Consider the following 20,773-nt stretch of genomic DNA (forward strand, 5'->3'; position numbering starts at 1 on the left):
GGAGAGTGGTGTGCAGAGGTGAAAATGAACTTATCAAAAGCCTTCTTGCACTGTCAAGGGCAGGTTTATTCCTCAGCATAAGTGGCTTCCTCTGGGGACCTGTGGAGCACTCAGTGCTGGGGGGAAGGTGCTGATGTTTGCAGTGAAGTGGGGCTGGCTTGCCCTGTGTCTGTACATGGCCCATGCCTGTTCTGGGGGATAATGCCTCAGGTCTGTGACTTAATTATTATGTCTGGTTTGGAGACCTTTTACCACACCTGAGATAACTCAAGGCTTACAGGATGGCATTTGGAAGAATCATCTTGTTCAGCAGCAGTAATCACCAATTACTAAGAAAAGATCACCTTACTTAGTTGTTTCCCACTGCTCTCATCTTCCCACCAAACGTTCTGTTTATGAAAGCTTTTCTTTCAGGACCAGTGCCACTGATAATCAGAACCCTCGCATCACAGGAACATTTTAAAAGAGTTTGAGGGCCAATTATATAAATGTTTCCTCTTTTGTAAAACAGCTTGGGACTTGTAAACATATTAAGTCCACATATCTCTAAATAATTCATGATGATGAATTATTTACTTGTGTAAGCTGTGTTTTAAGTAAGGAAATATTTTTTCCTAATATGAGGGAAATAAAGATGTTTTAGATAATTTTGAAAGAAGTAACTGCCTTTTCACTCTTTGCTCTTTTTGTGTTCCAATTGATTTTTCTTATGAGTGTGTTCTTCAGGAGTGGCTGATATCAGGTCTCTAGTGTGTGAAGGTGACTTCCTCAGCACCAAAACTCACAAAACCTTTTGGCAGAATAAGGCTTATCAAAAATCAAGGAGTGCACTTCATGTTGTAGATGTGTGAAGAGCACATGTTAGAACTTAGAATTTTAGAATCATTGTTTATTTTACAGATGAAATTGAGGATGGCAACTTCAATCCATGTAAAGTAAAGGTGAATGCTGTTACTATGGAGTCCTTTGTATGATGCTTTTTGGTTTGAGCCTTATTTATGAGATTATTTTGAATTTTGTCTCTTAGATATATATATATATATATAATATATATTATAACTATATATGTGGATCATTCAGTTGCATTTTTCTTTTCTCTTCCCTTCCTTTTCCTTCCTCAACAACAGACGATTTTGAAGACAGCATGAATGAAACAAAATGTTGGCATGGTCTAGCTGAATTTCCTGACAAGATAAACATTAAGTTAAATGTGAGACATATGCCTTAGTGTGTGACTGTAATTTTATAGGTTCTTTTATATGTTGTGGTTGGCAACAGCATCTCTGTAGCTTATTCTGGCTAGAAAGAACAGTATTTCTTAGTCTTAAGACAGATACATGATTTAAAAATCTTTATATGCTACCAGCTATACTGTGTGAGTGCTGAAGTGTATCTTGGTTATAGGTGCTGTCCATGCCAGTTCATCTCATAATCAAAGATGGTTATTCAACCATGGTGCATTTGTGATGGGGATAATGTTCTCATCAGAAGTCCTCTTTTCTGCCTTCATCCCACCTCTGGAGTTGAACCGCCTGGAGGTGATGCCCCTCTGTTTGCTCCCACTGTGGAATGCAGGCTTGCATTGGGTGAGAATATTTCCTCTGGTGGCTGCACAGGTGCAAAATTAGAAGGATATTGGCTCTAGCTCATCCTGTGAGTCTTTAGTTTGTGCAGCCAGACTATCAGAGGATAAATGCTGTGCCCTTCCCCAGCCCCCTTAATTTTGGAGTATATAATCTTGGAGTAGTTTGAACTGCAATGAAATTTGTTCCTCCTCCCTCACATTTTTACACAAGGATCCCCATGCTGAAATGACATTGATAATTCTTCTATGGTAATGTTCAAACCTAGGAGTGCATTTTGTCTGAGATCCAGATCATGAGTGGAATTTATTTCAGTTTACTTTAGTAGAATCAGCTTCATTCAAAGTAGCTATCAGCTTTCTTTTTGTGGACAGGGCAGAGAAATAGATATTTCTAAGGAGTTACCCAGATAACTCTTTTAAAATGCATGCTTTAGGACAGAAAAATCATGCTCAAGCTTTGCCTTCACTGTCTGAACAGGAGCCTGCACAAATAGTTGAGGAACAGCTATTTATACTGTAGATGGATATCCTTTTATTGAGTGTAAACTTATTTATTATCAAAAACTGGAGCAGGGGACAGACATCCTGAGCCTTATCCCTCTTTTCCAAACACCCTTCATACTTGTCTTCATGGCATAAGTGATCTTTGGTTTTCAATCAATACATTACAATAGGAATGTGTTGATTGGTTTTCAATCAACACATTCCTATTGCCTTTGGCATTCAGGTTTCCAGTCTGTTCTGGCATTTTGCAGGGCAAGACCACATTTCCTGTGATCTGCCACACGTTCCTCTGTGTGATGCCCCACTCTGGACTCCTGGCTGGTTGCTGGACTAGCACAGGGGAAAAATGGTGAAGCATTCCTATCATTGCTTCACATTATGCATACTAGAGGATTTTGGTTCTAAGATATAATCAGGGAATAAATGGCATATTTGGCAAAAATGTAGCTTATTCAGAAGCAGCATTTGGACTTGAAAGATGCAGAGATCCATGAGTCAGCTTGGATAACAGAGGCACTATAACTTAGCCTGGTGCCCAGCTGCAGCAGGACATCACTGGGATGCACAGCTGTTGGGAAGGGTGTTTAGCCTAAGCAGAGCAGCCTCTGCTCCTTGCCCCTGGGAGAGCTGGCTCAGAGACAGCTCATGCACACCTCTGTAGTGGTTCAGAGATGCAGCACCCTTTGTTAGGAAGAGTAATTTAGCACTTTGTGTGGGTGCACTTATGGGAACATACAGATCCTCTTAAAGAAATAGGCACTCTTCTGGTATTTGCAGAGGTTATGGTTCACATTAAGAGAAAAAAACACTAAAACAAAACACATTTAGTGGAGGAAATTTCCATTACTCACCATCAGTTCTTATTTGTACCTTAATGACTTCTTCTGTGTGGGGAAAGGAGTTGAAAGCTGGTTTCCAAAAGGATGAAATATGTCTGGTACCTAGGAAATCAACAAACTTGTGGAACGAATTGCACTTGAAGGTCAAATTCTTACATCTGCTGTTAGAGTGGCAGTAAGAGAGGCTGAGGATGCAAGGACATAGAGCTATTGGAAATTGTCCAAAGGAAGGATGTGAAGATGGTGAAGGACCTGGAGGGGAAGCCACACAAGGAGTAGCTGAGGTCACTGGGCTTGTTCAGGCTGAGGAAGAGGAGGCTGAGAGGAAAGACCTCATTGTAGTCCACACCTTCCTCATGAAAGGAGGATGAGGGGCAGGCACTGATCTCTTCTCTGTGGTGACCAGCAATTAGGCTCAAGAGAACAGCATGAAGCTATCAGGAAGGTTTAGTTTGGATATTAGGAAAAGGGTTTTCACCCAGAGGGTGGTTGGGCTGGAACAGGCTCCCCAGGGCAGTGGTCGCATCACCAAGCCTGACAGAGTTCAAAAAATATTGGGACAATACTCTTAGGCATATGGTAGAATTCTTAGGACATCCTATACAGGGCCAGGAGTTGGACTCTATTATCCTTGTGGGCCTCTTTCAACTCAGGACATTCTATGATTCTGTGCTTCTGTGAGGCTTAGCCATCACTGTCTCTATGAGAACTCTCCTGGAATTTTCCTTTTGTTACTGTAGAGCCTGAACTTCCTGTGTGTGTGGTTGCAGATTTATCCTGCCTCATGCACTGCAAGTCTTCCTGACTCTTGCTGAAGTCAAGGAGAGCAACAGTGTGGTGCCAGGTGAATACCTAAAGCCTGAAGTGTGTAGAATTGAGGAAAAAAAAATCAAGAATCTAGGGACTAAACTAAGCCCCTGGCCCATGGCTGTCTTCCCCCACTCCACAGACAGACCTGTCACCCTGAATGATGTTGGTAAGACAAGGTCACTGTGCCTCTGTCTGCAGCTCCCAAGGGCCTCACAGCAGCACCTCTCACAGCAGCCACTCTCCAGCTGGGAATGTGCAGTGCCAGCCCAGCCTGGGGTGGCCTCACCAGCTGTGGCTGGTGGTGCTGAGGGTGCTGAGATGCTGCTGCTGCAGATGCTGACATGAGCGGCTGTAGCTATCAGTGAAATTTGTGACCTTTCTCCAGCCTGTGATTAGACCTGCTGCACAACTCTGCTGGTGCTGCTGATCATCCAGTTGTTCCTCCCTGTAGTGGATGATATGTTCTGGAGAATTCCAAAAATGTTCACTCCTGCGTCCTCTTAGGCATTGCTGACAATATGTGAAGAAGACAACATAAATGGTTGTTTCCTTCTCTCTACCACTGGGTAATGCTCTGCCCAGTGCCTGCTGGTCACTTGGTTCTGTGGTTGCTCTGGTAGGATCAACAACAGAATCCTAGAACAGTTGGAGCTGGGAGGGACCTCAGAGGTCATCTCATTCCAGCTCCCCTGCCACCTTCCACTAGACCAGATTGCTCAGGATCTGCAGGTCAGGAGGGTGGGTTTTCACCAGAAACCTGAGCTAGTAATTTAAACATTTTCCTGCTTCAGTCTGTAGCACTGGAACTGCTGAGGTAGAAGACAAACTCCTCCTTTTTAATTTTAAGGGCAATATTTATCTTGGTTTGTTTATGAATATTTGTCAAGTCTCAGCACATCTACTGTAAGCCTCAAATCACTGTTGAATGCATCCTTTTTTTTTCAGATCATTGATTTAATGATCAACAAAGTAATAAAGATGGTAGGAAATACAGAATTATTATGCTTAGGTGAGACTTGTGGCACCTTAACAAAGCTGCCTGAAAAAAGATGAAATTCTCTGTTGATGAATACAAAGTAATGTACAATGGAAAGTATTAACTTAAGTGATTCATAGCACTTGCTGGCTTAAAAATAAATTCTGACTACTTGAGAGGAAAGAAAGCCTTCAGAAAACCTTTCTATGTGTATGGATACCTCAGGAAATAAAATCTTCTGTGAATAAATAGAATACTTGGTGTATAAGAACTGGGATGAAGATTATTTGTGAACAGAAAAATTAATCATGCTTTTTTGTTTTCCCTACAGTGAAATATTTGGCATTTAAAAATGTTTTAACTTCAATTAACATGAACCTGTGGGAAGTATTGATCTAGAATTTGTTTAGGGCAAAATATGGAAATTAAGGATCCAGTTGGAAAGTTCAGGGTCTGTTTGTTTTAAAACATTTTTTTAAATGTCAAAATGCAATTGTTTTAGAAAAAGAAGCTATTTACATTAAAAAAATATTAAATGAAAAATGTTGATTCACTGAGACACAGTGTTTCTGATCCATCAAAATATTTTTATTTCTGTCAAAAAGTTTTGTGGGAAATATAGGGCTTTCATTTGGAGTCTGAACACAAACACCCACCCACTTACAGCCTGAAGATTTCTTGCTAGAGGTGCCATGGGTGTGTTCTCCAAAACATTGCAATGCCTCACCAGAAGCGTGGCCTCTGCTAAAGTGCTGCATTTTAATTTGGTCACTGTCTCCCAAGGGTCCACATCACACAGGCAGGAGGCTCCAGAAGGAGGTGACCAGAATTCATACTGGTTTCTGTGCTTTGGATTTCAGTAACATGAATATGTTATTTCAGCTAAGACTTAAGGAAATGCTTGGCTGAAGGGTGAGGTACTCATGTTCTCAGTTTCTGCAAAGTTAATGGAAAAACTTCCTGTTGGATGAGGAAGTTTTTTTTATCCTGGTTTTGTTATCAACAAGGTAGTCCATGTGGCAAGCTGGGTGCAGTTGTTCTTTGCAGAACTAACTGCTGAGTACCTAGAATAACAGAAAGGGAAACAATTTACCTTTGTCTCTTTTATTTTCCTAAATACAGGGGAAATATAGCATTCTGTGAAAGTCAAAAACATTACTTTGAATGTAGATTTAAACAAAAACCCAAAAACCAAAACATTTTTAAACCATGTAGTTTGCAAAAAGCTAAACCAAATCAAACTAAACCAAATAAAATTCCCCAAAACTAGGAAAGAAATATCAAAGGAAAACTTTAAAAAAGAAAATGGGTAAGCAAGGGAAAAGTGCTGCATTTTTAGTTAGAGAATGAGAGGTTGAGTTTAAAATCAGGTTTTAAACAGAAGCTCAGGTCACAGGGGCTGAGAAAATGAACCCTCCTGGTTCATTTTTGTATCATGCAATATCTGAGAGAACTTATAACAAAACATACCTGCTGGGAAACACATTTTTTAACTTTTCATTCTCACAGAATAGCCCAGATTGGAAGAGATGTCCAAAGTTCATTCAGCCCAGCCTTTTGTGGGAAGGGCAGCCAAGAGGGGTTCACGTAGCAACCTGCCCAGTCACATCTGAAAAGCATCCAGAGATGGAGGCTCTACCATGACCATGCAGGGTTATTCCAGGAATGATTATTCTCACTGTAAAAACTTCCTCTTACATAGGGATTAAACCTTTTCTGGTGTAAATTGTTACCATTTCCCCTTTCCTTCTCCGTGCGGCTCCTCATGAAGAAGCACTGTCCTCTTTTGTAGTTACCCAGGAATAGTGACTGCAAACATGTGATGAGATTCCCCCGGAGCTTCTCCTCTGCAGGGAAGAGATCTCCTCCCTCTGTCATGGCTCAGAGGTCAGGTCATGGCACTCCATGGAGCCTCTTCCTTTTTTCTGTGTCTTTCTTGAGCTGTGGGGACCAGAGCTGGACACACTCTGATCACCACTCTCTGAGTGGAGCCTTTTAGCCAATTTCCTGCCCATCTTGCAGACCACCCATCCAGTCTGTATCCTGCCAGTTTGCCCCATAGATGCAGTTTGTCTAATTTGTAATTTCAGGATGTTTTTCAGCTTCTCACTGAAGCCTCTATCATTGGTATTGCAATGTGGTATTTGTCTCCAGTATTCTGAAGTGAAAAGGTGAACTCCAGCATCTATTTCTTGGGTCATAAACCCCTATCCATATGTAGAGATGTTTCTAGGGTTTTATTTTTTTTATGTTTGTTTCTATCAGTACTGAAATTCTTAGGTCATAGTGCACATAACACTAGGGTTTAGTACATGGAACATGTATTCTGTATTTGCTTTTTAAATGTCACAGTGCCTTCCTTGCTAAAAGCACTCAAAAAATCTGGATTTGGTACTGCATTAGGAAAAAAAAAAAGATTAGGAGAAAAAAAAAAAGAAACATTCAACCCAACCTGTTAATTAACTTAGGATTTTTTTAGGCTTTGGGGTTTTTTTTGGTAAAAATTAATGTTCCATTTCTTCAGTGTGTAAGAAATAAGAATGTTGAACTCTATGTGAAAAATGGAGAGGAGAAAATACAAAGGTACTGCAGAATTCCAGGGCTCAGCATATGCACAGAAAAATGAGATACTTGTGACAGTGGAAAACAAAACTAGAAACATTTTTTTTCTCTTCTGTCTGCATGGTGAAATTGTCTTATAAAAAATCAATTATTAGCAATCTCTTCTACAGGGCTCAGAGGAGACCCATCTACATTGCCACAGTAGGTTAAAACATTCAGTGCCTCTCTCAAGAAAAACCCCCACTGTGCCATAATAGGATTTAATATTTTCCATCATCATGTAGCTGTGATTGTAAAAGGTAATTGTTAAAAGCCCCAGTGTTCATGGTGACAGGTTTAGAACAGGAAGGCTAAAGGTAGCAAAGTTCCAATGGGCGTTTTCCTTTCTTTTTTTCTTTCAGCACAGAAACAGCTCTTCACCACTTGTCCTCCCTCTTTCCCCTCTTTGCCAGTATCTTCCATGCCCCCCCCCCCCCCCCCCAAGATCTCATGCAAAATGGAGGCAAGGTTGTTTAAAATACCCCTCAATATAAAGGACTTCTCGTAGTGCTTGGGCCTCTTCTTATCCCCAGGTCCCATAAACAGATTGCTGCAGAAACAAGGGAAATTGTTTCACTTCTCTGAAGTTGTGTTGTGCCATTACTGCTTTGTGTTAATGTGCCCAGGCATAATTCCCGACTGGAACATGTCCTGACTTCAGTGGTGCTTCAGCAGGTTTGTCCTGCCTGTCTCCAATTTCATGGACAAGTGCTGACCATTGCCTCCTGCTGTCTTGCACTCTGCTCTGTCCTTGTCTCTGCTGTCCCTGCATGGGAACCTGCCACATTTCTGTCACAACTCTGAGTCAATCCCAGCAAACTGCCCTGCTGACTGCCAGCTACTGCTCCCAGGGATTTGCCTTTTTCTTTGCCCTTCTTCCAATTAGACAAGAACAAAAATCTGTGATAACTTGTCTCTGGTTTTGGAGGATAGTTCTTCCTTTTCAAAATTAAATCTCCTTCTCCCCTTTCATTCAGTTTGGGAAGGATGTTCTTGAGTTGGGTCTATCCTTGTGCTTTCTTGTGTCTGAGGCTCAGCTCCTTCCCTCTCATGATTGATTTCTCTGTCTCTGTAATCACATTCAGCTCTGGGTGCTGAATAGGTCTGAAGTGCTGCAGAAATAAACATCATATCTTTACTGAAATCTGCAGCCCCTTCATCTTAGGTGTGCTTGAGATTGCTGTATTTTCTGGAAAAAGAAGCTAGATTGTCCATGTTCTTCTTTTCATCCCCTGCCTTCCCTCTCCACACCTGTGTTCCCTACTTTCCAACCTATAAGCAATTTGTGTGTCTCAAAAATCTCATCATCTTTCTCAAGAAAGGCAGCTTTTCCCATCCTTTTCTCTTCTCCTGTAGAGTTCTAACCATGCAGATCCTTTGGACCCAGCAGTGCCCTTGTGGCCAAGAGGGCCAAGGTATCCCGGGGTGCATTAGGAGGGTCATTGATTTCCAGTAGGTTGAGGGATGTGGTCCTGTCCCTCTACTCAGCCCTAGAGAGGGGCATCTGGAGAGCTCTGTCCAATGCTGGGCTCCTCAGAACAAGAGAGACATGGAGCTCCTGGAGAAGGTCCAGTGGAGATAATGAAGGGACTGGAGCATCTCTTATAAGGAAAAGCTGAAGGAGCTGGGGTTGTTCAGCCTTGAGAAGACACAACTGAGAAGGGACCTCATCCCTGTCTGTCAGTGTCTGCAGGGAGGGCTCAGAGCAGGGACCAGGCTCTGCTGGGTGTGCCCAGCAATGGGACAAGAGGAATGGGCAGGAACTGATGCCCAGAAAGTTCCTGGACATCAGGAATAATTTCTTTTCCTGTGCAGTGACCAAGCACTGAGCAGATTGCCCAGAGAGGGTGTGAGGTCTTCCTGAGTGGAGATATTTCAGCACTGTCTGGACACAATCCTGTGCCGGTGCTCTGGGATGACCCTGCTTGAGCAGAGAGGTTTGACCAGATGACCCACTGTGGTTGCTTCCAACCTGACCCATTCTGTGATTATGGGATTGATTCTGTACTGAGGTGGGGACAATTTTGCCAGGTAGGAACATGTTCTTATCTCTGCTGCCAGCTGCCTTCTGAAAAGACCCCATCCTCTTCTAAGCCAAGGAAAGAAGTGAGAGGAAATGGCATTATTTAAAATTGTTCATCTCTAAATGGTCACAACTAATTATGAAGGCTATAGCTACTGTGAGATGAGCTATTAAATGCCTTGAACAGGTTTCTGAAGTCTGTACTAGAATGGGATGAGTCAGAGTTGCACCAGCTGACTGCAAATGAGTGGGTGGGAGGGGAAGAGGCCCTGTACTTTGTTGGCAAGGTAGGAACAAAGAGCTCTCCACAGGCCTGGGATATGGGATGTGATCCGGGGTGAGTTAGGACTGACAGCTCGCAGCAGTAAGATGGAGGCAACAGAGTGCTCGTCAAAGAGGTAAAGCCTGAGCTTTAAAGTTAAATCACACCTTGAAACCATTCTGTTTGAATGAAGGAAGTAGGAGATTAGCAGAGGATTGGTCAGGTTGTGAGATGCCATGTAGGATTTAGTCTCAGCTTCTTGGTCTGACTGCTTGTATGCAGCTCCTTGAACACCAGCATTAGGAAAAAGAATGTGCTGTGATTTGAGTCAAATTAGAAAACACATTCAAGCTTCAGTGTTTAAGATCAATATGATGGAACACAGGTTGGATGTGATTCTGAGTAACCTGGCCTAGTGGAAGGTGTTCCTGCCCATGGCAGGGGGGTGGAAACTGGATGGTCTTTGCAGTCCCTTTCAACTCAAGCCAGTCTATGATTTCAGTGAGTCTACAAAACTGTCTGCATCTGTGGCCTGTTACAGAGGCTCCAGATGCAAAATTGAATTCTGGACCTGGGTTTTTGCCAAAGATTTGGTGAAGTTATGGCAGAGGTTTCTCATTTGCCACCATGATCTTGCAGAGGCCAGAGTTTGTTGTGTCTGATTTGCAGCAGAATTGTGCAGACTTGTTTGAATGAGGATAATATCCAGACCGATAAAACCCCTGAGTGTCCTTTCCCAGACTAATCTCCCTCAGATGCTCCTCACCAGACTTGTGCTCCAGACCCTTCCCCAGCTCTGTTCTCTTCTCTGGACATGCTCCAGCACCTCAATGTCCTTGTCATGAGGGGTGTGACACTGAAAGCAGGATTCAAGGTGTGGCCCCACTGGTGCCCAGTACAGAGGGATGGTCACTGCTTTGGTCCTGTTGGCCACATTATTGCTGATACAAGCAAGTCAGTGCTGCTTATTTGGGAAAAATCACGCTGCCTAGAGCAGGCATGGTGTTTTCTGCTCTCTCTGATGAGATAATGCAGGAGATAACTATTTTTGGCACATCTTGCTTGAGCTTTTGAGATGTCATCTGGCCTTTTGAGGCGTGCAGATCGACTTGCTGCTTTCAGCATGGCATAGGCTAGAAAAATGGGATTCAGACTTGCAGGTCAATAGACAGGGATGGATGGAGAGTCTTGAGCCAAGTTTAGCATGGGGCTAACAATAAATATTGGGGAAACGGGAAACTGTGGACAACTCATGACAGGAGGTTGAAGACATTATGAGAATGTTGTCTTCTTGTAAGAAAAAGCAATCCACACTGACTGATCTAGTTAAAAAAATATTCTAGAGAGGTTAAAACAATTCAGACAGACACATCATCAATAACTGATTATTTGTAGCTAAAATTAGGCCTGGAATTGGCATTTTGTATCTTAATTAAAACAAAGCTATCTTTTTAATATCTTTTGTTTTATCAATGAGCTATGACAACTTTGAGCAGACATTTCCTAGTGAATGTTAATCCCTCAGTCTCTTTTGATTAGTAGATGGGATTACATTAAAATTGATCCTCCTTCTGAGGTCCATTTGTGTGCTCTGTCTCAGTATTGAATTACATGGCTGGCCCTGTGCCAGGCACAGGTTCCCCATCGGGACAATGAAATCACAGCCACAGTGATGCTCATTTGTGTTTTACAGTATGCCATTTATTTATCACAAAATGCTCAGGAGACTTTATGCCTTGGTGAGAAATTATTTAGGCTTCAGATCTCTGTAAAACCTTATTACTCTCTTCAGTTCGCTTTGTACAGAGATGGCTTTTGAAGATAGGAAGGGAAAGGCTAGGGAAGAAAAACAATGTCATATTTAAAATCTAGCTGCAGTAAGTTTTCTTCAGTTGTACAGGCTGTTCTGAGGGAATTGTTGAGTTTCAGCCTGGGAGAAAAGATCACTAGACAAAACATCACTGGTCATGCTCAGTGTTACAGGTTTGGAAGCTTCAGTTTGGAACTGCGTGGATCTCATTAAAAGATGAGTCCCTCTGGCTCATAACTGAGCTTCAGACAGCCAAACCCTGAAAGAAGCTGTTCCTGAATTGTGCTGACCTGTTGCAATTGCTCTCTGAGGGTCCCTGTGAAGCTGGTGGGAGTCGGGTGGAACATGATCCTTACAAAATTCAGGAGCAGAGAAGAACGGCTGTGTCTTTGTTTTCTGTTTCAATGTTCTTTCTTAGTAATTGAGAGTAATTAAAGCTATGAACAATTCTCCCCAGGGGAATTGAAAAAAAAATCCACAAAAAAATAACAGAGAAGAGCTGTTGACAGTCTGAAAAGCTGGACAGCTTTCCATTGAACTCCCTCCCACCTTTTCCATCTGTAGCTCTTGTCATCAGCCAGCAAGCTGGCCAGGAGACAGTGATAGATAAACGGTGAGCAGTCCCCTAAAGTTCCAGATTACATCTTTCTTTTCCTTCCCCTCCATTTCTTCCCTTATATCCTTTAATAGCCAGCTTTTATAAAGGGTGCTGTGTTGCTTGGCTTGTGCTGTTGTGATCTGGAAGATATTTTCCAGCATCTGACTGGTTCACTAGGGAGTTCCATGAGCATTTTGTAAGAGTGTGAACTGATGCCTTAACTGAGCTAGTAAAGCATCATTCTGAGCCTGCCAAGGCTCAAATATGAAGTGGAAAGAGATATATATATAATTTATATATATAAATATAATTTAGGCAGAAAATATAAAACATTATGGGATTCCATACAGTGCTGTAAACAATATTCTGTTCCACTTTGCTTGTGTGATTTGGCATTTTTCACAGAACTAATGCTCTGTGATAGCAGTAAGAAGGATGCTGTGCTTGAGTGGAAATAACGTGGGATGCGAGTGATTGATGTTGCTTGAAATGAGGAATATAAGAGACTCCGGATAGCAGACTAATTATGTAGCTTGTTTATTTTCCAAGGAAGGTCTCATTGCTACAATTGGTGTCGAATGGAGAAGAGGGATCAGTTATTCACTGTCTTGGATCTGTTTATTCTTTCTTCTGCAGGGTCTTTGAATGCCTAGAGATGGGCTGGTAAGGGTTTCAGAGAAAAAGGGATGCACACAGCACATGGTTACATTTTGTAAAAGTGTCACCTTGAATCCACAAACCCACATTGAATTTTTTTTTAAATTGTGATAGCCATACCTAGGTAGATAGTTTATAATTTTTTTATTGTGCTTCAGCATTATTTCTCCTGCAGCATCTCCAAGTTTTCCAAGTACATGAAGCGCTACTCAGCTTTGTGTGCTTCTCAAAACTATACAAAAAATTGAGAGATGAGGCGTAGGTGCTAGAAGTTTATTTTTTTACTGTGATTTTTCCACTCAGGAAAAAGCAGCCTTAATTAGACTGGTTAAGAACTGATAGCAACCTTTATCAAGTGAAGTTGATGATGATAATTCTGTCTTGGAACTATAACACGAACATGAACATATGTAGCTTTATAACATTCTCCTGCCTTTGTAGTGCACTGAGACAAGAAACTTCCAGAGTGAATCTGAAAAAGAAACATAGGATACCTCCAGTAGTATATGACTGAGTGAAAATAAACCAAACCCACTGATTGTTTTCTATACTTCAAATGTCTCCATAATGCTGTGGGGAACATTCATAACCCAGTTTCTTCTGTTTTATGTGGACATTTCCAACATAAGGAATGACTTCTCCATGCTGCTGTTTTCCTGCAGAATCTGGGCATTTCCACCCTATATCTCCAAAGGCACGATGGTGTCATTTGATGTTATGTTATTTTGAGACACTACCTTGTCTTGCTCTGCTCAGGGTAGTCCATTTTATTGTGATAGCTGACCAAAAAATGAGGAATAGTGATTTTTTTTGTCTTTGCATTTTCATAGAGTTTCTTCAGTCTTATGTGGCCAGATCTCTTTGGACAAAGGATTGATTAATATAATTTAATTTCATTTAATTTCATTTTCCTAGCTGTTAGTGGCTTTCTCACAACATAAAAGAGGCTTGTGCTAAGGAAACCAGTTCTATTTTTTGCCTACCTAAACTGCATGCAAGCAGTAAGTTTCTTCTCCATGCAGCAAGCTCCCTACTGTTTTACTGAGCCTTGGAGAGTCTTGGCTTTCCATCTACCCAGGCTCTGTGGCTATGCTCACCATGCTTGTAATACCAGAACCATAATGTTTAACCATAATGCTTCAAATGCTGTTTTCAGCTCAGTGATTTATTTGTGTGATTGGGAAAAGACTGCAGATCTTTTGACTACTTCCACAAAATCAAATAAAGTAGTAGATCTGTATATATTTTGAAAGCAAACTGAGCTGTTGCTTTAATTTGTTTAATTTTGTTAGCGAGGTAACATGTTTTGGGAGCAATCGATCCAGTGGTGCTCGCTCCAGATTTGACAGACAGCATGAAGACTTACCACAAACAAAACAGAGTGATTTGGAAGATGATGTGGGTAGAGAAGTCTAATCCCCTGAAGCTTTGTTTGTATGGATTTAGACATGAGTTTGCACTATTAACCTGTAGTCTCTCTACCCTGGTTGTTGTGCCTTCAAAATCAGGTTAGACTGCAAATGGATTTGAGCTGCTGTGCGCCCATCATGACCTCAGTATCCAGTTTTGCTTGGAAAAGCAGATTTTGTTTTTATAGTTGTTTCAAACTGGTTCACTATATAAACCCTTTGTACACAACCACTGAGACCAGATTTTGCACATGGTACTGAAAGAGAACATAGAAGTCAAGTCATACTGCCTTTAATTTGGCATTTTTTCATCAGTGGAAAGGTACTTTTACTTAATGCTTTTCTAGAGAGACACCATATCAGTTGAGCTCTCTGGTTCAAGGTAAAGAACAGGCTGCTTTCTTCATGATTTCCAGTACACAACAACAAATAATTCCCTCATACTTTTTTTACAGCACCTGAGCTACAGCAATGCTGTTCTTCCTCTGCTGATGGTGCAAATGAAGTTAACTACTGTGGTAAACCAAGCTGATCCCTTTTCAAGTCACTCCTTGCTGCAGCCACTGTCCTCTGTAGATCAATTCAGAATGAGATGACAGAACTATGTGGCAAATTGATTGCCAAAGAGACTAATGGTGTCAGTGAATATGAGACAAAGCAAAAATTTCAGCACCTGCTTCAAAGCAAAAATTCATCCTGATTTGAAATATGACTATATTCCCATGAACATTAAATTTTGAAGAGTTTTCACTAGTTCTGGGTATTTTAAGCTGTTGAAGCTGATCCCCAAGCACAGAAGCAGAGAAACATTTTTCCATACCTGCCTTTCCCATAAAAAGTTGCTGAAGCCCATGGAGAGGGATTACAAAAGCATGAAGTGATAGGCCAAGGGGCAATGGCTTCAAACTGAAATAGAGGAGCTTTGGATTAGATATTAGGAAGAAATTATTCACTGTGAGGGTGGAGAGGCACTGGCACAGGTTGCCCAGAGAAGCTGTGGCTGCCACATCCCTGGAAATACTCAAGGCCAGGTTGGATGAGGTTCTGAGCAACCTGGTCCAGTGGAAGGTGTCTCTGTCCATGGCAGGGGATGAAGAACTGGATGTTTTTAAGGTCCATTCCAAACTTTTCTGTGCATAGCCAATGACTGCAGTCAAACATTTTGTGCCAACAAAGTGGCTTCTTGAGGTAATTAAAAAAAACAAACAAACAACAACAAAAACCAAACTCCTTACTTAAAATCATCTATTGCTGCCTAAACTGAAAAACCCCCCAAAAAACAAAACCCCATGAAAGCTAGTCTCTGTGCTTATTTTGGCTGGGATAGGGTAGTTTTCTTCCTAGTAGCAGGTATAGTCTGAAGACAGAGACCCTCTGATGCCAGGGCAATGTGTTTGTTGCTTTGAATAGGATTTCACCTGTTAGTTTTTTCAGCATTTTACCTGTTAGTTTTCAGAACGAAGCCTTCTCAAGCTTACTGCTGTGTACAGTCAATAGCTGCTGCAAGAACAGTATCCACAGATGGAGGGTGAACAGCTCTGGAGCAATTTCAGAAATGAAATTTTGGTTTTCAGTTTATCAACATTTAGCAATTTCTTAATTATAGTACCCAGCATTTTGAGCTCTTTACCTTTTCAAAGCACTGCACAATTATTAACAAATTAATTGCTGCCTCATTGCCCTGTGAAATATGATGATAGTTATTTGATTATCTGGTTCTCCAGTAAATAAAAATAACCATATTGCTTATAAGACTACATATTGTATATATGTGTATACATAGTAATATATATGGCCTATATATATATAATTCAAAGTTTTACTGAGTGAGGGCACTGAAGCCACTCATTATGAATTTGTTCATTGCAAAGGTTATTCAGTGCCACAGTAAAATTCCTGTATTGCGGCAGATTATTTGGGGAGAACAGAAATAACAAAAGGAAGTTTATCCTGTAAAGGATGCAAAGAATCTTCTTTTTGTCCATATGGAAATCCACTGTGGCAGGAGTGTGAGTTAACAGGCAGAGGATTATAATGTCTGCAAGCTTCTCCTGACAAATGGGAAAAAAAGGATAGAACGGTTTGGGTTGTAATAGACCTTAAACACCATTTATCTCCAGCCCCACTGCCATGGGCAGGGACACCTTCCACTAAGCCAGGTTGCTCAAAGCCCAGTCCAACCTTGCCTTGGACATTTGGACATCCATTTCGCTGGGAAACCTGTTCCAATGTGATGAAATGAATAATGTTTGAAGTATTGCAATTAGTGGGACTATAATTGGGCAGCAGATCTGAACTTTTATTTTTTTGAGAAAGGGGAGCTTCCATTTTGTTGATATTCTTTCTTTACCTTCTATAAATTTAAGTATTTCCCTGAAAGAAACTATGATGTAACATGTAACATTAATTAAACAGTTAACCACATTTATCTCCTTTGCACAGGAGATCATTCTCTGATGGGGGGTGGGGGGAGAAGGGGGTAAAGGGCTGTTTCATAACTAGTAATGGAAATATGGCAATTTAGGGAATTAACATAGTGTAGTGGCTGACGCAAATGTTTTTTCTATTTATAAGACTAAATATGTTCAGCTGTCTGAGCCTTGAGAGCTAAACATTGGGAATGATGGACCCCTAGTGCTAAGGCTGTACAAACAGGCAAGGGGAAGGGTTGCCTGCTGAATGCAAAGAAGGGATCAAAATGACAAAGGAATTGTTCAGATCCTAATACCATTTCAGTTTTTGTGTCCTCTTTAAAAAGCCCACCATTTTTTAAATCCAGGTACAACATATGAAATGTATTTATCATATTTAGATATCCTTAGGGGTCCACTGATAACTTGTCTTAGTCTTTTTGGGGATTCATGTATGTGTTTAGTCTTTGTGAGCAATGATGAAAGTATATTTAGATTCTTGGCATGAAAAGTCAGCTTCTCTGTCCAGTAGGTTTTCTGTGCTTCCTGTAGTCTAATTTGTCCATGCTGATTTGGCTTAATAAAGTGAGGGCATTAGAAATCACCAGTTGTGAATTATGTTGCCATACATCACTGGAAAGAAATATACTTCTGTTTGACTTCTGAAGTACCAGGAGAAAATGACATGTTCGTGTTTGAAGTTTGCCCTCTCTCTCTCTCTTTTTTGTTTTTTTGTTTGTTGCCAATGTTTTGTATAAACCACAGCTTTGAGTTCCAGAGGTTCCTAAGGAAAGTGCATTTTGGTGGTGCCCTCTCCATTTGATGCTGCTCACACAATTTTATTCTTCATGGTGGTGCAATCCTGTATCATGATATTTTCAGACTTCAGCTTTGTTTTTCTTGCATAGTTTATTCGTGCTTATCTTAAGCTCGTGTTTCAGCACTTTGGGAGCCCCAAACAAACTGAAGATGTAAAGTTTGCAAAGGAACAAGGGATAGGTTGTCTTCCCTGACAGAAAAGTACCTGGAGGTTATGGATATTAGTGAATAGCAAATACCTCCCTAGTTTTCACTGCTTTTGAGATTTTGGGCTCTCTGTGTGAGGCTGTTGGTCCTCCTGAAGAGGACTCTTTAACTCCTTAGCCATTTTTTTGTTCACTGCTCTCATTTCTTGGTGAATTTATTCCACTTCATTGGATCATTTGTGCTGTTTTTATTTTTAAAACCAGGTTATTAATCTCTTTATCCAATAGCATGTCCCTGTTCTCCAGACTTTATCTGGAGGTTTTTTTGCTAGAGAGACTGAGTCAATGATTTGGCCACTAAATGTTCATGCCAGATTTGTCTCTTGCCATTGCAATAAAACTGACAGCATGTGTCTGGGTTTTTTGATCTTATTTTTGTTTCTTTTTTTTTTTCTTTAAATGAATTAATATTCCCAGCTGACAAAACCCTCTAGCAAAAAGGATGGTTAACCTGTGAGCCATGTTTGTGCATATGATATTATCTCATTCTGAAGATGTAATTAATATTCTGCTTCATGGGGTTAGGACTAAAGTCCCAAAGGTTTTATTTATACTGTCACTTTAAAATTTAGCATTTAGCATCTCCTTTCAAAAGATTAATGCAGTGTTGTTGACTAAATGGTTCAGTACATCCTTTTTATATAACCCTTTTGCTGGGCTGGATTCCAGATTTTCTTGATTTCATATGGTTTTTTATCTCCTCAAGAGAGATTAATTCTATGTTAATTACCATATTAGGGTCAGCTAAGTTTAAAAAATATGATTTGTGACTTATATAACCTTAAAAGCACTTTACCTGATAACTTTGTTTTTTTAATTTGATGTTTGAATACATTTGGGGAAAAGTTAATAATAATATTTTTTCAATGACATTTTCACATGTTAATATAAAGATCCAGGCTTTTGTGTTTTTGTATTCTGTGGCACTTTGTTTTAGGGGGACTGCCAATACTGATGAGAAGAGAGTAAGTATTAATTCTTCCCTGAAGCTCAGAGACAACCACTGGCAGATTTTCAAACAATAAAGTTCTGCTTTTTGTCCCATCCTACCAGAGCTAGTCAAATTGTATTGATATGACCCAGAGCAGAATTAAGCCATTCTATGCAGATCATTCTTTATTAAAATTTATCACATTTACCCTTTAAAACTGTCTTTCATTCTTTAATATAATTATTTTGTTTTGGTTTATTTGTTTGTGTTAAATCCCTCGCTCTTTGGCTGCGCTGTCAGGAAGAAGCTGTTAAAAATTACAATTGCAGCAAAAGTTAGATCCCAGCACAGATCTGCCTTTGAAGTGATAAACTGACCAGGACCAAGCTGTTTCCCAAAGCAGTCATGCTGTGTGCAATATTTTGTATTTCACAGAGGAGAAATGCAGCTTCCTGTCAGTCTTCAGTTTCCTCACAGGAGAAGGCAGAGGGGCAGGCACTGATCTCTTCTCCCTGGTGACAGTGACAGGACTTGAGAGCGTGACTGGAGCCGTGTCAGAGCAGGTTTAGGTTGAATATTAAGAAAAGTTCTTCCCCCAGAGGGTGGTTGGGCAGTGGAACAGGCTCCCCAGGAGAGGGTCACAGCCCCAAGCCTGCTGGAGTTCAAGGAGCACTGGGACAACACTCTCGGGCACATTGTGGGATTGTTGGGGTGTCCTGTTTAAGGCCAAGAGTTGGATCCAGAGATCCTTGTGGGTCCCTTCCAGCTCTCTTTCTGTGATTCTGTGAAGGCTTAGAACAGAGATAATCCTTGATCAAAGCAATAAAGATTTGGAAAGACTTCCCTTTTCCACCTGTAATCAGTGCTATGCAAATAAAGTCCCAAAAGCATTCAATGAAAGATTTCAGGTCTAGACTAAAATCATGAGGAAAAGTGTGGGTTCACAGTAATTTGCCAAGATCATCAGCCAGGTTTCCACTTTGCCAATTCCAAAGCTCTTTTGTTAAATATGAGCTAAAAAAGACCACTTGTGGCATGAAGTAGGAATTGCTGGTGAGACTTTACTGAAACCAGTTCAATACCTGCAGGCTGCTGAAATACAAATTGCCTTGTGTGCTGGAGGAAAAAGGAAGCATTTGAAATAGCATGAGAAAAACAGTATGTGAAGTAATCTGACAGGATGTGAGGTTTAATTGTAGCCATTGGGTCAAGTGAGTGGTATTGATTCTGTGGATTTAGGGTGTTTTTTTTTGTTTGTGTCTTTTTTGTTTGTTTGGTTTTTTGTTTTGTTTTTGTTTATTTGTTTGTTTGTTGTTTTTTGTTTGTTTGTTTGTTTTTCTGTAAAGAGAGTAAAAACACAAAGAAACTAAAAGAAACTAAAGAAACAAATACAGATCACAACAAAATCACAAGGTTTCCCAGTGTACATTAAATCATCCCTCCACTTGAGACAGGAGCAGGGTGCCAGTCTATTTTGTATTGAACATCTGTGTAGGAGTGGACTGAAATGAAGTTTTGGAAAGGATACAGGGACCCCTGCAATCACAGATTGGAAGCGCTGATCATGGTTGCTTCAGATCCAGCCAAGAGACAAACAGTGGAAAGGTCCAAGACCTGAACAGATAGGTCATGCCATCAAAATTTTTAGTGGCTAGAACATCCACTGCTGTTTAATGAATAAAAATGGTGCTCGTAGTGAGTCTTTGTCTCTTGACCAATTCTTTGTCTCTTGACCACTTCACCCTGGCTGAAGTGACTGAGGAAAACAGGCAGAAGTCATAACAGGAAAATTCTTTTAGAATTCATGGGAGATCTAAATCTTTATGGAGTTTTATTTGGTTGGAAGTAGTGAATAAAAATGGTGCTTGTAGTGAGTCTTTGTCTCTTGACCAATTACCCTGGCTGAAGTGACTGAGGAAAACAGGCAGAAGTCATAACAGGAAAATTCTTTTAGAATTCATGGGAGATCTAAATCTTTATGGAGTTTTATTTGGTTGGAAGTATGGCTGTTTAATTCTTTGAGCAGTTACCTCAAGTAGTATGAAAATCCACTCTATACTCACAGGCAATGAACAGATATTAATTTAATTTCTTCTCAGATGAATTATGAAAATGTGGCATTTCTGTATATATACCCTAGAAACTCCAAATTATACAGAACAGTAAAATATGTATCTTCAGAGACATCTGGCAACCAACCCCATGCATATACATTATATTTTCTGTCCAAGAATATCTGAAACATTTTAGTCTTCAGTAGCATCAGACAGCCACACGACACCTTGGAGATCAGCTAATGATGATGAAAAATGTAGTTTGTTGGACAGCTCTC

General features: G+C 40.6%; 1 protein-coding gene across 4 annotated transcripts in view; it reads left to right on the forward strand.

Moving 5' to 3' along the window:
* The window catches only part of FAM135B (family with sequence similarity 135 member B), a 192,900-nt gene that overhangs the window by 8,877 nt on the left and 163,250 nt on the right, over window positions 1-20,773 (forward strand). The window lies entirely within an intron of this gene.

This window comes from Passer montanus, unplaced genomic scaffold (assembly GCF_014805655.1).
Source record: "Passer montanus isolate IOZ18808 unplaced genomic scaffold, ASM1480565v1 scaffold78, whole genome shotgun sequence".
Lineage (NCBI taxonomy): Eukaryota > Metazoa > Chordata > Aves > Passeriformes > Passeridae > Passer > Passer montanus.